Source organism: Sminthopsis crassicaudata, chromosome 3, assembly GCF_048593235.1.
Source record: "Sminthopsis crassicaudata isolate SCR6 chromosome 3, ASM4859323v1, whole genome shotgun sequence".
Classification (NCBI taxonomy): domain Eukaryota; kingdom Metazoa; phylum Chordata; class Mammalia; order Dasyuromorphia; family Dasyuridae; genus Sminthopsis; species Sminthopsis crassicaudata.
In genome coordinates, this window is record NC_133619.1 from 91,548,517 (window position 1) to 91,573,150 (window position 24,634).

Below are 24,634 nucleotides of genomic sequence, written 5' to 3' on the forward strand. Positions count from 1 at the left end.
TGTATGCCCTGTTTTCCATCACCTGTCAGAGCTACCCTGCTCTGCTGAATTTTGTTACAACAACCATGTTGTCTGTAGTCTTGAAATGACCGAATTCTTGTGACATGTGGGTGATCTTGATGTTTATTTTTTTTTTTTTATCTAAGCATGATTCTTGCATGAAAGTCAAAAAATGGGTTGTAGTATCTTTAGCATGTCTAAATTAGAATATCTAAAACATTTATGATATATATGTCCATTATATAAGATGTTGTCACTCCCTTTGAGGGACTTTCATAAAGGAGAATCAATATAAATACACATAAACAATAATAAACAATATTGTTCCTACTATGGGCCAGGTACCTCAATGCCCTGGCCAATAATCTATAACTATAAAGTTATAGATAGCAGAAGTGCTAAACTTCATTAATAAGGTTTGTTTTCTCCTCTGTAATTCTGTATGTCAATAAAAATGCAGGCCTATTCTTACTCCCTGACCTTATTCTATATGAATTTATGCACATGCTTATGTATATAACACATAAACATACATGTATATACCCATATGCAATCATGTAAACATGCAATAAGCTAACTAATAATATAAAATCTATGTGAAATACTGAAATGAAATTTCTTTTAACAATTACACCAGAAATTACAATGCTGTCATATTGAAGTATTATTTGCTCAGATCAATGATTCTGCCCATGTTAACATGGATTTGTTTTGAAACCAGAGATTAGAAGTAAAAGTGGATGGAATAAATACTTAGAAATATCTTGATTTCATTCAAGCAGGATACATTGGGAATGAAGCAATAAATGCCAAAGTTCTGAGTGAATGCATTAAACAATTTAATAGTATCCTAAAATCAAAGCTAAATGTTAAAATAAATATTTGAAGAAATGACATTTATGTAATACCAACCTTAATGTACATTTTTATAACTATAAAATCAACCATATCAAATTTAGAAAGTGTCCCAATAACAATCATTAAAATAAAATAGGAAAAAGTAAAGGTAAAAAATTAGAAATAGAGGAAAACATATAGATCTAGTTCACCTCTTCTCATTGTATAAGTGAGTATTTAAATCTAAAATAGAAAAGTAACTTAGCAAAAGTCATATAACGATAATTGACAAAAGACAGAGTCAAAACCTCAGGCTTTGATCTTTCCATTGCATGTTATACTGTCTTCACTGGATCAGAAGTATGAATATTGGTATGTTTGCTAAGAAGAACTTTATTATTTAATAGATATTCTTTCCTGTTATGAAATTTCAAATGAATAGCTCTTCATTTAGTTTGTTTGTACATAATTATTTAAGTGTTGACTCACTCATTGGACTGGGAGTTCCTTGGTAGCAAGAATTATCTTTGCTCTTTTTTTATTTTTTATTTTTTTTCCCTAGTGCTTAGCATAGTTCCTGGCACATGATTGATATTTAACAAATATTTAACTGATTGGCTATACCTTAACTTTGGAAAATTTGTAAACAATCATAATATTTCCTAATTCCTTATTTTTGTTAGCAATTTCTGGCTTTCATGCATGAAGTCATATTTATTCCCTATAGGATAATGCTTATTGAGAAAATACTTTGAACTTATCAGCTAAAAGTTGTTTTAACATATGACAAAGTATTGTTAGTGTGAAAATCATGTATTGAATTAAAATTATGTTCTGTAAGCCACAGAAAATAATTCTAATATATTTTGCTCAAAATAATTTTTTCTCTTAAAATGCAAGCTAGAATAAAGAACAGGTTTTCCTCTTTCCCTGCATTTTTCAGATCAACTATGAGAGACCACTTTTAGTTTGCATAATCCCTCAACAATTTGTTCTTTTTACCTTGAAATAAAAGTGTTCTAGGTTTATGACTCTTCTTATCACTCCTGAATTGTGTATACAAAACTGTGCTAATCTGCTGTCACCTTGTCCTACAATGAACTTTTATAGATAAAAGATATAAATTGGATGCACTTTAGAAATTATTCTATTGTGATTCTATACATACCTTTATAAGCTCTATGAAAAGAGAATGTGCATTTTAAAGTAGTCTTTCAATTATCTGTCAACTTGAATTTTTGTCACTTATATGGGTACTGATACAAACATTCATCTAAGGCATGGAATTATTTGGTACATTTCATTATATGCCATCTTTTCTTTGAGGAAAAGTATTTTCCTGACTTATTTGCCCTTTAACTACTGGAAATAGTTATACTTCATGTATGGCATGTTATGAATATAAATGACAACATCTTTAAAGTTCAGTTACTTCCTTCACCCATGTGTCAACAGACTCTGTTCTGTGAAAAGCTTTGCTCAAGTGGTAAGTTCCCAAACAGCACCAGACAGAAATCCTTTGAAAAAACTGAGAAGACTGTAGTCTTCTTTACAGAGGAAACAATTTGCTATGATCTCTTCAGACTTATAATTAAAAGAGAAAATATAGTCACTGCTCCATCAACACTCAGGAGAGACAACTGGTTTTAACATTAGTCACTAATTTATCTTCAGCCATCTGCCCACACTGTGGGATGGCTTATTGGCAGAATGAGCACTGTCAAGCCCTGAGGAAATGCCAGAAGGAACCACAGTCAAATCTACTTGAATGGCTAGTAGAGAAAGAATTCCTGCCTTTTTGGAGAAATAAGATAGATTGAGAAAGAACTAAAGCTGTATTAAGAGAAGCACCAAGTATAGTTTTCCTATAATTCTTTTGGTCCAGACAATCTTCATTGGCTCTAGTCAGAATTGTGCTTGTTATTCTCTATCCTATGATTTCATATTATAAACTTATAGAACAAAGGACCAACTTACAACAAAATAGGAGTTGTTTTCCACATATCAGATTATCATAGAAATCAAGTCTAATTAATAAAGGTCATATTTAATGTATTTAATGCCAGCTGCCTAAATTCATTTCACCCAATTATAGTCTTTGAGTATAGATATTTATCTTTAAACCTTTTTGGGAAAAAAAATCAACCTGTGCCTATAAAATATTGTTAATTCTGGAAAAGAAGAAGCAATATTTAGTGGGTAATAAGGCAACTTCATAATGCCAGCTGCCTAAATTCATTTCACCCAATTATAGTCTTTGAGTATAGATATTTATCTTTAAACCTTTTTGGGGAAAAAATCAACCTGTGCCTATAAAATATTGTTAATTCTAGAAAAGAAGAAGCAATATTTAGTGGGTAACAAGGCAACTTCAGAGTCAGAGACAGAGAGAGTCCTGTCTCTCTTTGGATCTGCTATGGGGTCCCAAGCAAATCATTTAATATCTAACTATTGGCTTCAGATAAAATTCAAAGAATATAAATCCCAAAGTAAGTGATGATTACCACAATCACAAATTACCACTAAACTGCCTTATTAGTATTCTATGCAAATGAAAATATGTAACTTCTTAGAAAATGAATGTTATTTAAGGTTACATTTATCTTTAAATTAGCATTAAGCATTGCTTTGATATTGAACTCTTATAAGAAAAATGTAATATTCAATTAATCAATAATTTCAAAACATTTATTAAGTGTCTATATCTGTTATATTCTTTAAAAATCATTGAGGATGCAAAGACTAAGATGAACCAGTTACTGTCTTCAAATGGCTTTCCATCTTGATTAGGGGAATTCTAGATGTACTTATATAAGTATATATAATATACATATAAAGTTGGCACAACACAAACTTGGAAGACCAACCATTGGCAGCAAAGAACTTTCTGAGAGACATTCTAGAAGAAGATGTCACTTGAACTAACTTTCGAAGGAAACCTCCAAGAATGAAAAGCAAAAAATGTCCAAATTCCAGGGAGCCAAGACAAAGGCACTGAGGCAGAAGATAGAGCATGATGTTTGAAGTGTAAACTAATGGAGCTAGAATGTAAAGTTCATTGTAGGGACTCATAGAAGAAGAATGTAGAAAAAGGACAAATTCATAAAATAAAGCGTTTTGAATATGATATATTTGATTCAAGAAGTAATAGAGAATTCTTGGAGCTTATTGAAAGGAGTATGGATTTGAAATCAAGGATGCTAGAAATGCGAAGCAGAAAATCATTAAAAGATTCTGACCCTAAGAAAGTAAGGTCACAAAATTCAACATATTGATGAGTGTAAAAGAAGAGTATTAAATGCTGCAGAATTTCTCTGTCTCTCTCTTCCTCTCTCTCACCTCACTTTCTCTCACTTTCAGTGTTTTTCATAGGATTATTACTTGCATGATGCAGGTAATGTCATGAAGTTAAACCACATGTAACAGGGTCTTTTAAGATCCTTCTCAATTGATAATTTTGTTCTGTTTTGTTATCTCAATTGAATTTTTGAATTTTTTTTGAATTTGTTCTGTTTTGTTATCTCAATTGATAATTTTGATCTCCAGGACTCATCTCTATGTAAATATTGAAAATAATACTATTTGTCACATCAAAAAATTGTACTCAAACTATTTCTTTAACCATTAGGAAATGGCTGAACAAACTATGAAATATTAATGGAATAAAATGTTACCTTGTTAAATGGAATTATAAATATTGGAAAGTCTACACAGAGAGAAAGAGAAAACAGAAAGCATAAATATAGAAACTATGAACATTTGAAAGCCTACATAGAGAAAAAGAAAAAAAAACAGAGATATAGAAACTATGAACATGATTACTATTTTTATTTTATTAGGGTCAGGCAAAGAAGAAACCTAGGCAAAAAAAAAAAAATATATATATATATATATTCTTTCCTTTACTATTTAAAATTTTTACTTTTTTCTGTGCTTTTTGATAGTAAAGAAAAAGGTTGTTTTTTTTGTTGTTGTTCTTGTTGTTGACAAAATTATTTTTCAGCAAATAGAATTAACAACTAGATAGTCCATCCCATCATTCTAACCTATATATTAATGTTGTTCTCAAACTTTTCCCCAGGGGCATAATTCTTGTATAAAATCCTCTAAAATTATTGTTTTAAGAATTACAAAAAAATAAAAGATTCATTACCAAAAAATTAACAAACTTAGGGTGCTTCAATGTTCATTTAATGTACCAACAATTATCATGTTATATAAATTTGCATCATATAAATTAGACTTCATGACTTTGCCCAAAGAATTCTGGAATCAATTCTCCTTTCGAAAATATTACAAAATTCCTAATGCAAAACAGGGGCTGTGTGATGCTGGCAGCTTAAACTGTTATGGGAAGCTGAGAAGCATCTCTAAGTTATATCACTGTGTGTTTAAACAGTGAGTTTTAGTGCCTCACCTTGTGTTCAATAGTGATCTTTATATTTTCACCATAATTAGCAGCAAATGTATTCTTAAGCATAAGCCAATAGATTTGGAAATGAAAATGAAAATAATTAGAAAATATGGAGGAAAAAAAATTGTCATCCTAAGCATGTAAGCTTAGTCTTGTGGTGTGGACTGTATTGTTGCTGTTTTTTTGTCCTTAGTTCTTAAAGAACAATGACATCATGAAGTTGATGTCCTGAATTACAACTAAAATCAGAGATAGAGATGTTCCAGCCTCACTCCCTCCTCCAGAGCAATCTGGGTCCAGCAGCAAGATATAGATCAGGATAATTAGAGACAGCACAGGATGCAGTAGGAGATCTTGACTTTTTCAGCTAAGGTCTTTTCTAGGTCTAAGTTTCTCAGGCAACATTCATTCAGTGATTATGGTTAAGTAAGAAATGAGACCAAAAATGTCCTCTCTTACCTACTTGAAAAAAAAAAAAAAGGCAGCTTGGGGGGAGAAGCCCCTCAGGATTTCTAGGCAGAACTGTTACTTACATTCACTCTAAGCCAATAAAACCCAAATAATGACCAAGTGAGCATTGGATTGGGGCCTATAGTGAGCTAATAAGTGACAGCCAGAATGATTTGAGTTTAAGGTATAGGGTTAGTAAGTCCATTTCAATAAAAATGGACTTTATCAAAATGCAATTTTCCAGAGTTCTATTTCAAGATAGTGCAACATATGTTGAACATCTATGTTCAGTTACTGTACTGTACTATGCATATGTCATCATTAACTTTACCCTTCATTTAATAAAGTTGTTTATTATCACAGTACAATATATAATCCTTATGCATTTTAATATATTTTATTACTTATGTAAAATATTTTTGTGTATGCTTTTGTTATATAGATTAAATGGAATGGGTGGGCAGGAACAAATTCAATTTACCTAAAAATTACTTTACGAGAGAGAAATGTTCTTGGGAAAAGGGGAAAAAAAGTGAAATATTATAAATTATCTGCCATAAAAACAGGAAAGAGGAAAAAAAAAAACTTTTACACTGCAGAAGAAGAAGGGGAAGGGGAAGAGGAATGAATGAACTTTACCCTCATCAGAATTGGCTCAAAGAGGAAATAATATGCATATCAATAGGATATTTTACCCTGCAGGAAAGTAAGAGGGGAATGAGATACCAAAAGGGAAGAGCATGATAAAAGAGAGTACCTATTGAGGGAGGGAATGGTCAGTAACAAAACACTTTTTGAGGAAAGATACTGTGAAAAGAGAGACTATAACAAATGGAAGGAAATACAGTTAGCAAAAATAAGGGTAAAGAGAATTTAGAAAAAAATTTCTTTGATAAGGTCTCAATTTTCAAACATAGAAGGAACTGAATAAAATTTCTAAAAACAGTAAAATCCATGCTTCCATTGATACATGACCAAATTATATAATCTATGCCCAAAGGTATAAAGATTCACTTATAACCTTTGATCTAAAAATACCACTACTATGCATAAATACAAAAAATATATATATTTTAAAGGAAAAAAGGAAAAGGACCTATATGTATAAAACTATTTATAACAGTTCTCTTGTCAATGCAAAAATTTGGAAATTGAGAAGATGCCCATTGGGAAAAAGCTGAATAATTGTAGTAAGTGATTATGATGGAATGTTATTGTTCTATGGGAAATGATGATCAGGATGCTCTCAGAGAAAAAACAAGCATTCCATGAACTCAAACAAAATGAAATGTACGTTTGTGAATGATTTTGTTATTCTCAGCTGTACAGTGATCTACTACTACTCTGATGGACTTCAATCCCTATCCAGAGAAGACACTGATTGTGACTGAATAGAGATGAAACCTTTCTCTTTCTCTCTCTTTCTCTTTCTCTCTTTCTCTCTCTCTTTTTCTCTCTCTTGTACTTTTTTTTTTACTTTACTTTTCTTGAATTTTGGGGGGAGTTGGAATATGTAGGTTTTCTTTCACAACATGACTTTTATAGAAATGTTTTACATAATGTTACATGTGGTTTCTTAATGGAGGCTGGGTATGAGGATAAGGGCAAGAATTTAGAACTCAAAAGTTTTAAAATCAAGTGTAAAAAAGTTTAAAATGTAACTGGGAAAACCTATTAGAAATTAAATAATTTTAAAGGCATTTACAGAGGAACAGGGTGGCACAGTACACAGAAATTAGACATGGAATCAAAATTGTGTGATTTCAAATCTTTCTTTAGATCTTATTAGGTCTGCAAGCTGACTAGGGCAAGGTGCTTAACATCTTGGCTTCCTTTTGTTCATCTGTAAAATCTATTTCATAGAGTTGTTGGAAGCATCTAACTAAATAAAGCATATAAAATGTTTTGCAAAATAAAAACTGCAGTTTTAGATGGGTCTTGAAGGAATCCAGGGAAAGAAGGAAATAGAAAGGAGGAGAGAGAAAATGCCAGCCATGGGAGAAAATCAATGAAAATTTCCAGATGGCATATCAGATATAGAAATATTGAGGTACAGCAAAGAGGTGCTTGTCGTTGGTACTTAAGAGTATGCAGAGGATATAAGGTGTAAAAAGATTGGAAAGGTCAGGTAAGGGGGAAAGAGTATGAATTACTTCAAACACCAAACCAAGGATTTTATAATTGATCCTGAAGGTTACAGGAAGTTAATAAAATATTACTTTGATCTTTAATTGTGGTATGGAGTTGCAAATACCCTATTCTCTCAAGTTACTTTCCATTTATTCTGTACATATATTATATACATCTATTTATATACACAACATCTATTACATTGGAATGTATGTCCCTTGAAGGCAGGGATTTTTTTTAACTTTTTCTCTTTACCCTAAGTGCTTAACACAGTGCCTAATGAACACAAATGTTTTTAAGTGCTTTTTGCTACTTGATTTAAAAAAAATGTTCTCTTGGAAAGTATCTATGAAAATACCAATGTCCAAATATCAATGACTTTTTTTTATTTTTATTTTGCTGAGACATTTATCTTCTAAAGCAATTTTTCTTTTATTTCTAATCTCTGTATTATAGTAAATGAAAATTTAGAATTTGGAAGATGTCACCACAAAATGAGGAATCACATTTTGACTATATGCAGAAATTGTGTGTATGTATGTGTGTGTGTGTATGTGTGTGTGTGTGTGTGTGTGTGTGTGTGTGTGTGTGTGTGTACTCTTCCAGAGTATATTTCTTTCAGAATAATGAGTGGTGAACATGTATTTTTTTCTATTTAATTCCACATAGTAACCTTACCTGATATTTATGATCTTTGAATATATAATTGTTTTATACCTTTATAGAAATCATGAATGATTTTGTGCCTGAGATACATTGTAAAGAAATTTTAATCAATGGGAGATATTGCAAAAACATCTATAAGGGAGCATTTTATTTTAATAAATATATCTTCTTATAATTTAAAAATAAAGACTGGAATTTGAACTCATGTCTTTCTAATTTTAAATGTAGTAATTTATTCTATGATAATAGAATAATTCAATGATAATAGTTAATTTTAAATTTCTCATAATATCTATTAAATATAAAAATAATTAGCGATATTTTAATCATTTAGATTTAAATAAATTTATTACTGTATTACCTAAATTTTCTCCAGATGGAGATCCAAAATGTGCTGTAGATTCGAAATGGGCATTTGGTCAAATTTATGAAATCATTCTAATACTCTAGCATAGTGGAACAATAGGAATCAGTTGACAAAGTTCCATTTTAAGCAGTACATCTATTATTTTACTAATGATTACAAACCATATGGCATAACCAATATGGCTGTCTTTAAATTTACTAATTACAACAAGTGCAGGCAATAAAACAGGTGCTAAAACAGTATTTTCTCAAATTGTTGCTCAATTACAGCTTCTAGTAGACCTTTTGTAGAGAACATGGAATTCCATTTCTTTTCCCATTCATTTTCAATGGATATTTAACAATTCAACATGATCACCTAGTCAGGTCATTTCAAATAACAGCCAGAAATGTACTATTGCTGAATAGGAATAAGGTTAATTTTGTGATTTGTTTGTTTACTTATATTGTTATTGCCATTGTTGTTTTTAAGCTAAAGCTATATATAATACCCAAGTACTCCTTTCACATGCAAGCTCCTTAAATAATTATCCCAGGTTGGAGGCATAGTCTGAATCAAGATTTATTCAAAGCTATAGTTCATAAACCACCACCACTATCTTGAGACAACAACAATAACAACAACTTCAAAACAATGCCATTTAGTGAAAGATCCTAATAAAAAGAGTAGCAAGAGGAAACACTACCCCAAATCCCATTACAAACCTAAAATGTGATCTTTCACAAATCCACTAGCCTTGTTTTCTAATTATAAAAAGGCATATTTGTTAAAACAAAATGGTCCCTTATAGATGTTTTTGCAATGTCTTCCACTATAAAAAATTCTCTACAATGTCTCTCATGCACAAAATCACATTCATATGTGAGAAAATTCCTCTAAATGACTTTTAGGATATACTAGTAGGTCATCGACCCTGTTATCCCTTATAGATATAATAGCAAAAATGGTATAGTCCCAACCCTCAAAAAGCTTGTATTTTATTGGAGAAAAATAATGTAGCCAGATATGTATGCATATGAAGTGTGTATGAAGAATTTATTCAAAATAAATGAGAAGTACTTTTGGAAGGAAGACAGAAGGGAAGGAAGAAGAAAGTAGAAGGAAGTGTTTGAGCCCTGTTTTAAAAGAAACAAAGGGTTTTAAGAGAAAAAATGTATAAAAGAGAACCCTTCTTGTCCTGGGAGACAGTCAATGTAATGGCATGGACTTAGCAGATGGAAGGAAACAGAATATTATGCATACAGAACAACAAAAAAGGGTTAATTTGGTTGATGATAAAGGAAAGGATTTATTATGTAGTGATGGAAAGTAGGCTAGGACCATGTGGTAAAGCCCTTTACATATCAAATAGAGGAATTTGGATTTTTCTGTTGTCAACAAGGGCTAACTAATAATAATATTATTAATTATTATTAATATACATAATAATCAGACTAATTATAAGTAAAATAGCTGACCTTAGTAAATAGTAAATAGCTTCTCCTCTCTGGGTTATTCCCCTCCCTCCTGCCCTCTCTCCCCACCCTCCCACTTCCCCCAGGAAAGACTGACAACCATTTAGAGGTAATGGGGTGATACAGTGAATAGTGCATTGCACTTAGAATCAGAAAGATTTGAATTCAAATCTACCCTCAGATATTCACTAATCATATGACTTTGATTAAGTCACTTGATTTTTCTTTACTTTATTCTTTTCATATTTAAAATAGGTTTCATAATAGTATCTTCCTTTTACAGTTGTTATGAGAATGAAATGAGTTTATATTTGTCAAGTGCATAGCACAGTGCCTGCAAAACTAAGTACAGTATACATGTTAGTTATCATTATTAATTTCTTCTGACTTCATCTGTAAAATAGAGATGATATTATCAATAGCCACAAACACTCCCAGAGCTGTTTTGAGAATCAAATAAGCTAATATTTAGAAAGCACTTAGCATCGTACCTGGCATATCATAGAGTTGATATAAATATTGACTATCATTATTATTATTCTTTCCTACCTCAGTTGTTACAACATCTGTTTCTGAGTATTATTGTAAGGATCAGATAAGAGAGATGTAATCTTTAAACCTATGTGAATGCTAGCTATTATTATGCTTATGTAGAGGGTAATTTTGTTCCAATAAGGTGGATGAAATGTCTTCTAAGTTTTGAAGTTATTTAATTTCACTGCTCTCAAAGAAGCTTAGAGAATTTTCGGCATTGGGACAGATCTCTATTTTCCTTAAACCAGTCAGACCGTTCTGAGGAATAAAACTCCTAATTGACCTTGATTAGAATGAGGATCCACCTTGGTAACAAGATACCTGACATATCAGTATCAAATGTTTTCAAGTTGGCAAGATGTTAGCTCACAGGACTTGATTGAATTGGGAATGGCAGGTGAATGACTAGTTTTAGTGTAATGAAACTTCTAAATAAGCAGCAGATCATGCTATGATCTCCTTAACATCATTATAGGACAAAATCTAAGCCATGAGCATTTGAAATAGCAATGACAAACTTTTATTAAGTCCTCAAACATTTACTAGCTGAATGACCCTTGAGAAGTTACCCAATCTTTCTAAGATGATTTTTTTTCCTCTGTTAAAATGAGTATAATAACTCTTCCTAAGCCATTTGGTTACTGTGAAGATCACACGAGACAATTATAAAGGGAACAGCAAACACTAAAGCATTGTATAAATCAAAATGATCTTTATTAGCCAGAGTGGAGGAGTGGACAGAATGGGTGTTAAGAGACATGGGTTCAAATGCTGTATCTGTTTCTAATACCTGTGTCAACTAAGGCAAGTCATTCACCAATCTGGATTTATTATTCCTGTCCAAAAACAAAAGGGGGAATAATACCAAAAAAAAAAAAAAAAAAAAAAAAAAAAAAAAACCATTGATCAAGTAATTTGCTATATGCCAAAGACAGTGTTAAATGTTAGGCACAGAGGACTTTTGAAGTTCCTTCTGGATCTAAAACCATGATCCTTTGATTTTTATCTACCATTTATAATTCATCCAGAAAAGAAACATGCCCCTCTTTCAATAATCTTTTGAAATTTTAAGCAAATGTTTTTCATTTTCTTTTTACTAAATAGTATAATAAATTGATAGGAAGGGACCTTGAGAAGTAGTCATTTGAATTAATTAGAAACAACTGTCTTATGCTCTATGATACTAATGAACCAACTCAAGTGAACTTGTTACTTTTCTATTGATTCTTTTGGCATTGTGTAGGCACAGACAGAACCTATCATAGACAAAAGGATATCACATCTATTTATAAACTCCAAGAGAATGTAATTATATCATCTGATGAGATTGTCCATGTAATTCTCTTAAACAAAAAAGGAAGAAAAAAGAAAGAAAGAAAGAAAGAAAGAAAGAAAGAAAGAAAGAAAGAAAGAAAGAAAGAAAGAAAGAAAGAAAGAAGGAAGGAAGGAAGGAAGGAAGGAAGGAAGGAAGGAAGGAAGGAAGGAAGGAAGGAAGGAAGGAAGGAAGGAAGGAAGGAAGGAAGGAAGGAAGGAAGGAAGGAAGGAAGGAAGGAAGGAAGGAAGAAGGGAGGGAGGGAGGAAGGAAGGAAGGAAGAAAGGAAGGAAGAAAGGAAGGAAGGAAGGAGGGAGGGAGGGAGGGAGGGAGGAAAGGAAGGAAGGAAGGAAGGAAGGAAGGAAGGAAGGAAGGAAGGAAGGAAGGAAGGAAGGAAGGAAGGAAGGAAGGAAGGAAGAAAAAGAAAGGAGAGAAGGGGAAAGCTGCAGAAAAAAGAAAGGAGCAAAGAGCAGAAAGGAAAGGAAAAGGAAAGAATGAAAAAAAGAAAGATGATCTTTATTTATAAAATAATCTCATTTTTTGACTGAAATGTTTCTTTTATTTTCAGTTACATGAGAAAATGATGTGCTTTAAACTTCTGTAACACCTCATAGAAATGAAAAAAAAAATCTAGACAAATATGCTATCAGTTCTGTGCATCATATTTATCATTTCTATTGACTTGTGGTTTGTGGTTGTTATTTGCTTGGTTTATATTGTTTAAATTTAGCTTCATTGCCTTAGATCTTGATTCCGGGGGCTGTGGATAATTAGTTAGGCTAATCAATTATAATTAAAAATCATATAAATGGAGTTTCATTTTGATCTACCAGTCATATACTAAGACCAAATTATGCATCGAACTTAGCTTTGTTGAAACCTCACCAATTGCTGTACAGGGTCACAGCTGCGTTATCCATACTTGGTCTCACAGTCCCAAATTTGAAAACTCCTATCCCACATAATCAGAAAAACACCTGATCATTGTTAGAAGAGTTACTTTAAATTGTCCCTTCTAGATGATAACCATAAGAACAGCTTGCCCAACTATTGTTTTCACAATATGAGTTGGGTGAGCCATTAACTCTATCTCTTAGACATGGGGAAAATTGTACATCCTCCTCCTCATTTGGTAATAAAGAACACATGTGCATATATGCATGCACACGCTCACACACACACACACACACAGACACACACACCTATCCAAATCACCATTGAATAGACTATGATGAAACAAGATGATGTGTAGTCTGACTTTCTGTACAATCCAGTGAAATTATTGGAGTGGGATTTCACTTTATTTTTATCATGTTTACACGTTTATATAGTTCTCAGTACTTTAGTATCCTAAAAATACTAATATTAAAAATAAAAGGATAGTCCCTGATCCTATTCAGTTTATTCGCTCTAATAAGAACTTACTTAAAAGTTAGTTGGAATTAAGTTCAAATTTCACTTCTGAGACATGGCTACTTAATTTGGGCAAGTAAATTAAACTTTCCATGTTCTAAGTGATTTTTAAAGACTAATTTATGGAAGAGGTACCAAATTTCACTTGAAGTGGAAATTTCCTAAGTCCAGAATTCCTTATATCAATGATATTATAGATCAAAATATTTGAATTATGATCTATGTGCATTTTAACACAGAGTACATTCATTTCATTGTGTTATAGTACAGTACAGTACAGTAATTTCATTGTGTTAAATCAGTTTTTCTCTTTTATACAGAGATTTTTATTCTAATGAAAAGAGTTATAGACATGGAGTAGAATATAAAATATAACTTGAAATAGAATAATCTAGAAAGAAGGAGGTAGTTATTCATTTATTCTCTTCACCTGTGTGAAAAATCATTTTATTTTTAATTGACATTTAAATAAAGAAATAATTTCAGGTAAAAGTCTGAAATTAACCACTAGATAAATACATATGCAACATGTGCCATATATTATACATGAAGATATTCTCATATATTTTTCAATAAGGTTAAACTGTTTATATCCCTATATAGGAGGATAATACTTATAACTCCTATGAACTTTATAATTATTACAGCAGTTAGGAGTATATATGAAGAGAGGTCATATAGGTATAATTTGAGTATAAACTGACTATGATAAACTATAAAAGTTAAAAGGTTACAAAAATACAACTATAATGAGATGATAAATAAAAATAAAATTAAGTATCTAAATTGGTCTACTTGTTCAGCGCCATACCAATCAAACTGCCAAAAATTATTTTTTAGAACTAGAAAATATTTTAGCAAAATCTGGTATGATCCCAGTTTTCCCACATCTCCTCCAACATCTAGAACAGACAATTTTTAGATGATGAAACTACAGCCCTCTGCAGTTGTATGTAAAAAAAAAAAAATGCTCCAAATCATTATTGATTAGAGAAATGCCAATTAAAACAACTGTTAGTTACCACCTCACCCCTATCAGATTGGCTAAGATGATAGGAGAAACAAATAATAAATTTTAGAGTGGATGTGGGAAAACTGGGACCCTAATGCATTGTCTGTGGAATTATGAAATGATCCAACCATTTCTGGAGAGCAATCTGGAATTATGTCCAAAGGGCTATCAAACTGTGCACATCTTTTGACCCAGCAGTGGCACTTACTAGATCTATATTTCAAAGAAAACATAAAGGACATATGTAAAAATATTTGCAGCAAATCTTTCTGTGGTAGTAAAAAAGTTGGAAAATGAGTAGGTGCCCATAAACTGGGGAATGATTGAACAAGATGTTGCAATGAAACATTATTGTTCTATAAAAAAAAATAAAATAAAATGAACAATCTGATTTTAGAAAGGCAGGGAAGATTTACATGAATTGATCCTGAGTGAAACAAGCATAACCAGGAATACATTGATCTCAATCTTGTTTTATCAGAACTAGATAAATGAAGACACAAAACATCAGGAAAGAAGTTAAGGAGATAAATGGAATGTTTTAAAAGTTAGGAATAATAGATTTTTGGACATAACTGAAAAAATAAATCTAAGAAAGTTAGCTGTAATTTTAATTTCTTAAATATATCAACAACAATTTACTATGTTATATGATAATTCAATTATAACTAATAAACTGAAGTTTCTTCCCCTTCTGGGACATGAATCTGAGGTGATGAATGAAATTGATAAGCTCTAAATGTTAAATAAATGTGTAGTCTTTCGTCTATATAACAACATTGCTAAATACCAAATTCCTAATTAAAATGGCTTATTCTGTAAGTCAGATCCTCATAGATTCTTTTAGGTTTTCCCTTCAGCCCATTACACACAGTGTCTAAATCAAATACTTGTATAGGAGCCACAAACAGTATAGATTAATGAAATGGATAATGGGAATAGGTATTGAGAAAGAAGCTATGCCATTGTTTTTGTAACATCTGTCTGCCACAACAGCTCCTGTAAATGTTTCAATCAATCTCTTTGTCTTCCTCATATAATTTCCCATCAGAGCCCTATGCTTTAAAAATCTTTGATTAACTAATTGTTATACCAATTAGTGATTCATTGAGGAGACATCTCTAAAGTAAATCAAAGGGGAAATGAGAGAAATTAATACTGTATTGTTAATACCTATTCATTTATGATATATACCATTCCCCCTCAAATTCTTAAAAAGATCAACTTTTTGATCTCTGAGTGATGAGATTACTATCAGAACCCAAGGCACATGCTTATGCTTCTTAACTGGGTTGGCTTGGTCAGGACCCCATCCCAAATGTAATTTTTAAAAATATAAACAGTGTATAGTCTTGACAAGTATATGCCTGGGAGAGAAATCCTTGGTCTTGATCTCCTCCATTAGAATTTAGGGCAATCCATCTCAATAAGGAGAAAAGTAGCCAGAGAATTCTAGCTAGAAATGGCTTTTCCTTCCCACTTGAGACAGTTATGTCTCATGATCAATACAAGTTCTTAGCAGTTCTTAGAACTGAAGATGTTAAGCCTTAACTCCTCATTAAATGTTAACAATTAGGGTTGAGGACCACCTATCAGAGCACTTCCCTTTCAGAAGGGGTTTAAGGCACCAGAGGTTCTCCTCATGTCTCTGATTACCAAAAGACACGACTGACCATCAATTTGTTGATTACATACTATCTTAATGAATTGATCATCAATTACCCTGAAACTTTATCCTTTGGTGGGTTTTATTCATCACTCTTTTGATGTTTCATAATCTACCTTTCCAAACTTTTGACACCATCCTCCCCTTTCTGTTCACTAAAACTCAATCAGTCAGCACTATTTTCTATCAAACATTAACTAACACATTCTAGCCCAGTGCCTTTGCACAAATTGTCTCCCATACCTAGACTTTTATCTACCTGTGAGATTTAGAAACTCTTGTTTGCATCAATTCATATACACATATCTACCTAGACTTTGTTGAAAATAATAGCTTTAGCAGCAGCACCAGTAACAGTGGTGGCTTCAGTGACAGTAGCAATCAAGGAGGAGGAAACAGAGGCAGAAACATCCCATGGACATTTCTATGGGCATTCTCTTCAAGTAGCCTCAACAAGAACTTAGAAGGCACCTAAATTGTTTTAGGTTATAATCAGCTTCTGAGAAAACAAAAAAGCAAAAAACAACAATAGGGATTATCCCATGACAGGTTAACAACTGCATAGCAAGAAAGTTGAATTTTGGGATACCACACCAACGTTTGAAGGTTGCAAAGAAATTTGAGGTGATTTGAAGGCTGCTCTATGTGCATATGAGAACAATGATCATGAACGGGCACAATAAATCACTGAAGATACAAATACATTACCACATGATGCCCTTACAGAGGGTTGCGGTGGTTAAAAATATATATTAGTTTCAGTGTATTTCTTGGCCACATCCATCAAAATAATTGAAGAAAAAAGTTAAATGATACCCTAGATCTTCTGTATCCACCATCAAATTCTGGATATGAAGGTCAATTCCATTTAGGTTTTTCCATAGACAAAGATTTCAGACTTTTGTCTTATAGTACATCCACATTGTGCCTCATAAAGAGGAGGTTTAATTCAGAGGAAGGTAAAATCAAATAGTCACCACTGGTTCTTTTCAGATAGGCCACTCACTGATAAAATGAAACTTAGATCCCGAACAGTTATATAGTTAGGTTATTATGAGTCAACCCTTACAAAATCCAACAGCAATTAAAAACTGAACTATCCTTGGTGATAATTTTTTCTCTTCTTTTGGCTTTTCCTCCTTTATTACATGAAATTTATTTTCACTGCCTTTATTTATCCATGAGTGGATTTAGTTCTAAGGAATAACGAAAAATTCTATCTGTGATGGAGATCTACACAAAATATAAAATATGAATCAGCCTTTGAGATTCATGTGATTTCCATCTCTAATGTGAGTCAGTAATTGAAATAAAAAAAAAAAACATTTATTAAAAACCAAAACAGAAACCCAACATAAATGGCTATATTTAAATGACCTGAACAATGAATAAACAAACCAGTCATCCATGAAGAACTGCCTTTTTAATTCAGAATACTTTTTTTTGTTTGTTTTGTTTTTTTAAAGCAAGCCAAATTAGGCTACTTTAAAAAAATTCTACTAATAATTTGCCCCCAAATGCTTTGGTGGCAATAAAATTGCCATATTTATGATGTTTCTTTCCTGATTTTAACTGCCATTTTCCAAAACTCATCCTTTGAGGGTAACAGTGGTGTATGTATTCTTAGCATTATGTTTCAGCATTCTTTCCCCTTTTCCACATGTTCAAATATTTTTTATATTCATACCATGCAACTTGGATACATTTTCTCAAGCTGGTGATAAGCATTCTTATGTTGTTACTGACTTCTGGAGCACTAAGCAATAATTTAGTAAATAAAGTAAAAATTATTATATTGTAAAAAAAGAAAATATTTTAAACTATTAAATATATGTGTATACTGTATATGTTCCATATGCTTTATGCTGCAACAACCATATTTATCAACCATGCCACTTTTCTGTCTAGTCCATCTGCATGTTTTTCCTATTCCCCATATGCACATATTAAAGTAATACAAGTTTGTGGTTTTATTAGTAATAAAGTACTAAATAGTACAAAGTAATAGAATTGATAGGCAAGGATAACAGCATGGAAAAGATGACAATATGATAACTTTTTTTTTTAATGAGAAAAAGAACAATAAGGTTCTGAATACTATCTACTGAGACAAAGAGATGTCATTAATAGGAGATTTGGGAAGGGAGATATCCCACTAAAGAAAGTATAGATTTTTGAAGAACTAAAGAAATGCACTAAGAAGTCAAATGGATGAAAGATACTTATTGACCATAATTGCAAAAGCAATTCTATGGGAAGTGTAATGATAAGCCTATCTGTACATATGTCTCTCAGTCAGATATTGTGGACATATGATTAGCATGAAAAGACATTTGATGTGGAATCCAAATGTGATAACATTGAAATTGCATAGTCAAAAGATAGGGTGTCTTATATAAGGAATGGTAAGGAGGTCAGTGTCATTGTGTTGTAAAGTAAATAAAGAGGAGTAAAAAGTAAAAAAAAAAAAAAATGGAAAATAGGTTATATTTAGGTAAAGATAGCTTATCTTTGATCTTAGAGGTAATTTCAAAGATAGAAAGATCCTCAATTTTAGTTCAACTAATATTTAAGCAAAAGTTCTTCCTCAAACATCCCCACAAATGGTTTTCCAGGTCAGCTTTTCATAACCTTTTACACAGGGAAATCACTACCTTATAATATGGATTTTTCTAATTTTAGGTCTGAATTATTGCAGTGCTTTTCCTTACATCAAGTTAAAATTGTCTACCTCAAATTTTACTGTAGTTAATTCCTTTGAATGCAAGGAAAATAATTTAGTCCCCTTTTCTAGTGCTTGAAGACTACTGATATATCTATTATAAATGGAATTATTCTGTTCCAAGACTATTGGAATTTTTTCTTCCTCTAGAAAAAAAACAAAAACAAAAACAAAAACAAAAACAGTTCTTCAATTGATTGACTAATTGGTTGACACAATTCTCAATTCTTTTAACAAAAACTCAATGACTGTTTATGTGTTAAACAATTTAGTATCATCCATATTGGTCAGCCTTCTCTAGATATGCCTCATTTTGTCAAGTCAATTATAATCTATGATACTAAAAATGAAACAACACTCCAATTATGGTAAAACTAAGACAAAATACTTCAATCCTAAGGATTCCCTCATAAGATTGTATTAATTCATCTTAAAATTATGTTCTTTATTTTATTTTATTTTTACTTCCAGGATTCATACTCAACTGGTTATTCAAGAAAAAACACAGAACTTTTCCATATGAACTGTTGTTAAGGTATACTCTTACACTCCTATACTTATATTGTTGATTTTAGAGGCCAAGTGAAATATATTCTTGTTATTTATTGTGATTAAATTTCATCTTGCTGTATTCGGCTTTTCCTCAAAATTTCCAACAACTTTCAAAATTCTGATTTTGCAATCCAAATATTTTACTGTCCAACTCAGAATTTTGTCATCCCCAGATTTGATAAACATGCCATCCATGATTTAGCCAAACCATTGGTTAAAAAAAAAAAAAAAAAAAAAAAAAAAAAGTTAGATTAAAATAAGGCATGGACATATCACAAGAATTCTCTCAACCAGAGATCTCCCTGATTCAATTTGACTGCTACTGACATCCATGCCATATCTTTCCTATAATATCTAAAATAATATTGTAAAAAACTCACATGCTTAGATGAAATCCAGATTTTGTTCAATGTAATTTTCTAGTAACTGTAAAAAAAAAAAAAGAAATTAGGTAAGTCTGGCCTAGTATGTTCTTGATGTACTCACAAACATTCAATGATCTTCCCATTCTATATACACATAAAGAATAATTTCATTTATATAATACAAAATTTAAACAATAAACATATTAGTTAGTGAATTTAATTAAAGGTTGTTTAAAGTACCCATTAATTTTTCTTCTAGACCATGACATTTTCCCATGTTATAGATTATTCCTAGTAATCATACTTTTTCATAGTTCTCAAATAGTGACTGTACAATTTTTTTGCATGTTCCTTTAGAAATCTTAGATATATTGTTATCTAGGACTGAGGATGAAAAGTCATTGTAGACAGCTATACAATTTCTTATCATCTTTTCACTTATCTTGGTGCTTAGTTTTGGTACTCCTCAGGTACTTATTTTTGATTCTATCTTCAGTGTAATATGTGCGTGCAAATAGAAATATATTGTGTATATATACGTGTGTTTATACATGTATAGGTATATGTATATGTGTGTATAAAATATGTATATCTATCTATCTATCTAGTTGCCTGTGCACTTGCACCAGTTTTTTTTTTCAGACAACATAGTTTTATCTTATTTGTTAGAATTATTTTTATTAGAATGACTTAGAATAATCACACCCTCCCTTAAATGTTCTTTTAATAGGCAGATTTTTGGTCTAAAATTTTCTTATGATTTGTTTCTTTATTTTAATTATGCAATAGTTAGGTTTTTTTAGGTGCTGATTAATCAAAATTTTATAGTATAAAGACTGGAAATAGGAGAGATCATTGTTTTACTTTATTATGTCAATTTCTAAGTTCTCATTAAGTATGCCCTCATTTCTATTAAGCACAGAAAATATGCAACCATGACTAATCTTTATAATAAATTTGCTTTAGAATTCAATTCCAATTAAAAAAAATTCTATTGCGTTTACTTTGGTTGATCTAAAGTCAAAGATGGAAGCCAAGGAGAAAGTAAAGGGCATCCATGATGCTTCTGATGATGTAGAAATTGAGAATTTAACAGAATGCCTATTAGAGTGTCTTGGTCATTCCCCTGTGTGTTAAACTTGTTGTTGGTTAATTAATGGTTCATGCTGCCTTTTAATTTGCCTTGAATGGATCATTAGCAAAGTAGCTTTGTTTAGAAAACCAAAGCCAGTTTTTTTTTTTCTTTTCTGTGCTTTTTTTTTCTTCCTTGCTTCCTTCCTTGCTTCCTTCCTTGCTTCCTTCTTTCCTTCCTTCCTTCCTGCATTCCTTTTTCCTCCCTTCCTCTTTCCTTCCCTTCTTCGTTTTAGTTCTACACTTGTATATGTTAATGAAAACAGAGAGCTTCCAGAAACCAGCTGGAAAAAAAAAAGTAAGATATGATTGGCCTAAATGTCTTTGTTAAAATAGAGTTTTTTGGAGTAATAAGTCAATTGTATCGCATTTTGGTTTGGGTTAAAGGAAGATACAAAGTCATAGCCTCCCTCAGACAATGTAAATTGATGAAACCAGAAGACTTAAGTTACTTCCATTTCTAAGCTTCAATTTTCTCATTTATGAATTGTGGCTTACAATACTTAAAATATTTAATTTTAAAACATTGTTATGAATTTTAAATGAGATTCTTTAGGTAAGTACTTTTCAGATTTTAAAGTGACACTGGAATTCTATTAGTATAATTTAAAAGATCATTTTTCATATATCTAAATCCAGGTAATCAAATCCCATGTCACATTTGAAATAGTGAAAAGCAATAATGGTCCATCTGCCTTTCCTCTATTTTGTACATGTGTTATTTACTAACAAGATTTGCTTAAAATTAGAATAAGTTCATTCTATTGCTTCTATCATTCTGAAATAATTTTTAAAAGCTATATCAAATCAAAGAGCGCTTAGGAGGTGGGGTGGAATTATTTGATATTTCTTTTTCACATTGATTCAGTTTATAAATTATATTTTACTTTTCTAAAGTTCTTTTTAGACTCATTTCATTGGCATTTAATCTTCACATCTTGGCTTTCTTGTAATTGTTTGTTTATTTAGCAACCTGAACTTTTAGATACAAGGGAGTTGCTATAAGAGATTCAATAAGACAGGGTCTACAATATATAGGATATCTAAAGTAATAAGTCTTTAGATCTCTCAGAATGAACAGCATTGATAAGGAACTTTTTAGCAATTTTCCAGACTGAAAGCTGGTGGCTGTTAACAATTGCCACTTCAAAGGAATCTTTGACAGCAGAGGTGTTGACAGCTAAGAGAGTATTTGAAGGAGAGTTTATAGTAAACAAATTTCTCCTTTGATTCAAATCTTGTTTTCTAAAGACACTAGTTATTGCTGGAGGGATTTTCAAAGGCTGGTATCTTTAATGTGCTAGGACAAATAGTCCTTTAGGAATTATATAGAAGCCCATTTTTGAGAATGCAAAATAGATTACTTTCACTTGCTAATGGTTGATTATCTCTCAAATTTTCTAGTGTATTATGAGAATAATGCACAAATTGTTCCTTATAATAATGATTTATTACTTAATTGGTAATTTGCTACTGTTATTTAGGGAGAAAGTACCCCAGAGCCCATGTTAGCAACCCTTCTACCAAAAGAAAATTGCAAATCCTTTCATTCCTACTGATTCCTTCTCAAAGATCTCGTAAATCTCAAAGATCTCATAAATTTATGTTCTTGTGTGTGGGATGAAGATGCTTAAATATATCAGTGGAAGTTTCTACATGGAACATCCTCCAAGTTTTTTCCTCACTGAATGGAGATAATTATTGTTTTTCCCATCTTTTTGTCCCAAGACCCTCTAGAAAACCTGGTATTTCACTACTGGAATTCATTTGACTTAATATACTATACTGCAGAGGGGCACAGATAGTGGGGGAACTCTGGGTAAGGTATAAGACCCTTTTAGCCCAGAGGAAACCTGCTGACAATATCTGGTTTTGCTCCCCACCTCCTTTTGGTGTTCACACATTTTCCTGAGAAGTCAGGAAAGGCAGTACCACCTGTATTCTACTTGAAGCAAGGATATTTACAGCAGAGTGTTTACTCAGTGTGATTGATGAGATAATGGTTCTCTAGTTCACATATACTTGGAGTGACATAATGATATAATCACTCTAGTTGGCATATACTTAGTGTTATATGGTGATATAATGGTTCTACAGTTGGCCCATGATCAATGTGATGTAGTGATGTAATTGTACTAAAGTATTTAAGAGCTGAAAGGACTGGAGAGGAGAGAGACTATGTGCTCCAGCTGGATCTCAGACTCAGAGATTCAGACACAGACACAGAGGGGACTCCAGACTCCATCCTTGACCATCCTCTTGGTGGCTCTCCGGCCTCCTTCACTTATCCACTAAAACCAAGCTTGTCCAGATATCCTCCAGAAAGGTAATGTCTGGACAGACATTACACTATACATGAGAATAATACTTGCACTGGGTATAATAGAAAGTTAAGGTAGAAAGATGGATTTGGGAGCCATCATGTGTGATATTCAGTACCAAGAAAAAGATAATTGACAGTTTCCAAGCTGAGAATAGTTTTAAGAAAGTGATATTCTTGGGAGTAATCTTTAGGATTTATTGGACAAACTGAAAATAGGTAGATAAATTGTGTAGGCATATGAGTTTATTTAAGGGATGAGGCTTCTATAGTAGGCTTCAGTTTTTACAGCCCAAATTAAATTCTCCCAATTCACTTGAAGTAATTAGAAAATGGAAGGATGATAAATAAAGGTGAATCATTTTCAGATTTTTTTTGGTCAGCTTCCGGGGATGGAGCCAAGATAACAGTAAAATCAGTAACCTGCTTGAGCTCTTCCAGTTTCCCTCAAAAACCATATGAAACCAAGTCTCTGAACTGAGTCTGATGGAATGAAAATACTCTTCAGTTCAAGATAAACTGGAAATCCAGCTCAAGATAAACTGGAAAAATTTCAAGAAAGGTCAGTCCCACTGAGATGACTTGGGCATTCAGCCCAGGTCAGATAGATTGTGGAAAAGCTGATGAGAGGGTTTTAATCATAGCAAATCAAGCAAATACCCTCAGTTTTAGCTCAGAAGAGCAGTAGCTGGGGTAGCTTTCACTTCCAACTCAGAAGAGAAGCTTTGGGAGATGAAGCTATTTCCTGAAAAGAGCAGGCAAAGTTACCTAAGGCAAACAAAAGGGGCCCCTGTACTCAAAGTTAAGGCTGAGAACTACACAGAATTCTTGAGACAGTGCCATCTTTACCCCAGGAGCAGAGCTGAATCATAAAAATTTTTTAAAAAAGATGAAATACCAAAAGAAAAGGAAAGAAAATGACCAATAAACAGAAAAGAATCTTGATCATATTTGGTGACACTACAGGCGAAAACACAAATTTAGACCAAGACTGAATGTTCACAGAAGAAATCTCAAAAAGTTATTTGAATTGGTCTCAAGGTCAAAAAGGCTTCTTGGAAGTGTTTATAGAAGATGTTAAATGGAAGATAAGAGAGGTAGAAAAAAAACAAGGTAGGAAAATAGGGTATTCATGAGAAAATCAATAGCTTGGAAAAGGAAAGGAAAAAAAAAATGTCTGAAGGAAACAACTCAAAATTTTTTTTCCAAATGGAAAAAAAAATAAAAAAGCAAACTTAAAAAAAAATCACCCATTAAAAATAAGAACAGAGCAAACAGAAGCTCAAAAC

General features: G+C 31.9%; 1 pseudogene; it reads left to right on the forward strand.

The window, feature by feature from the left end:
- The first annotated feature begins 2,280 nt into the window (after window positions 1-2,280).
- LOC141561894 (ubiquitin domain-containing protein 2 pseudogene) lies at window positions 2,281-17,298 on the forward strand (annotated as a pseudogene).
- Window positions 17,299-24,634: the final 7,336 nt, after the last annotated feature.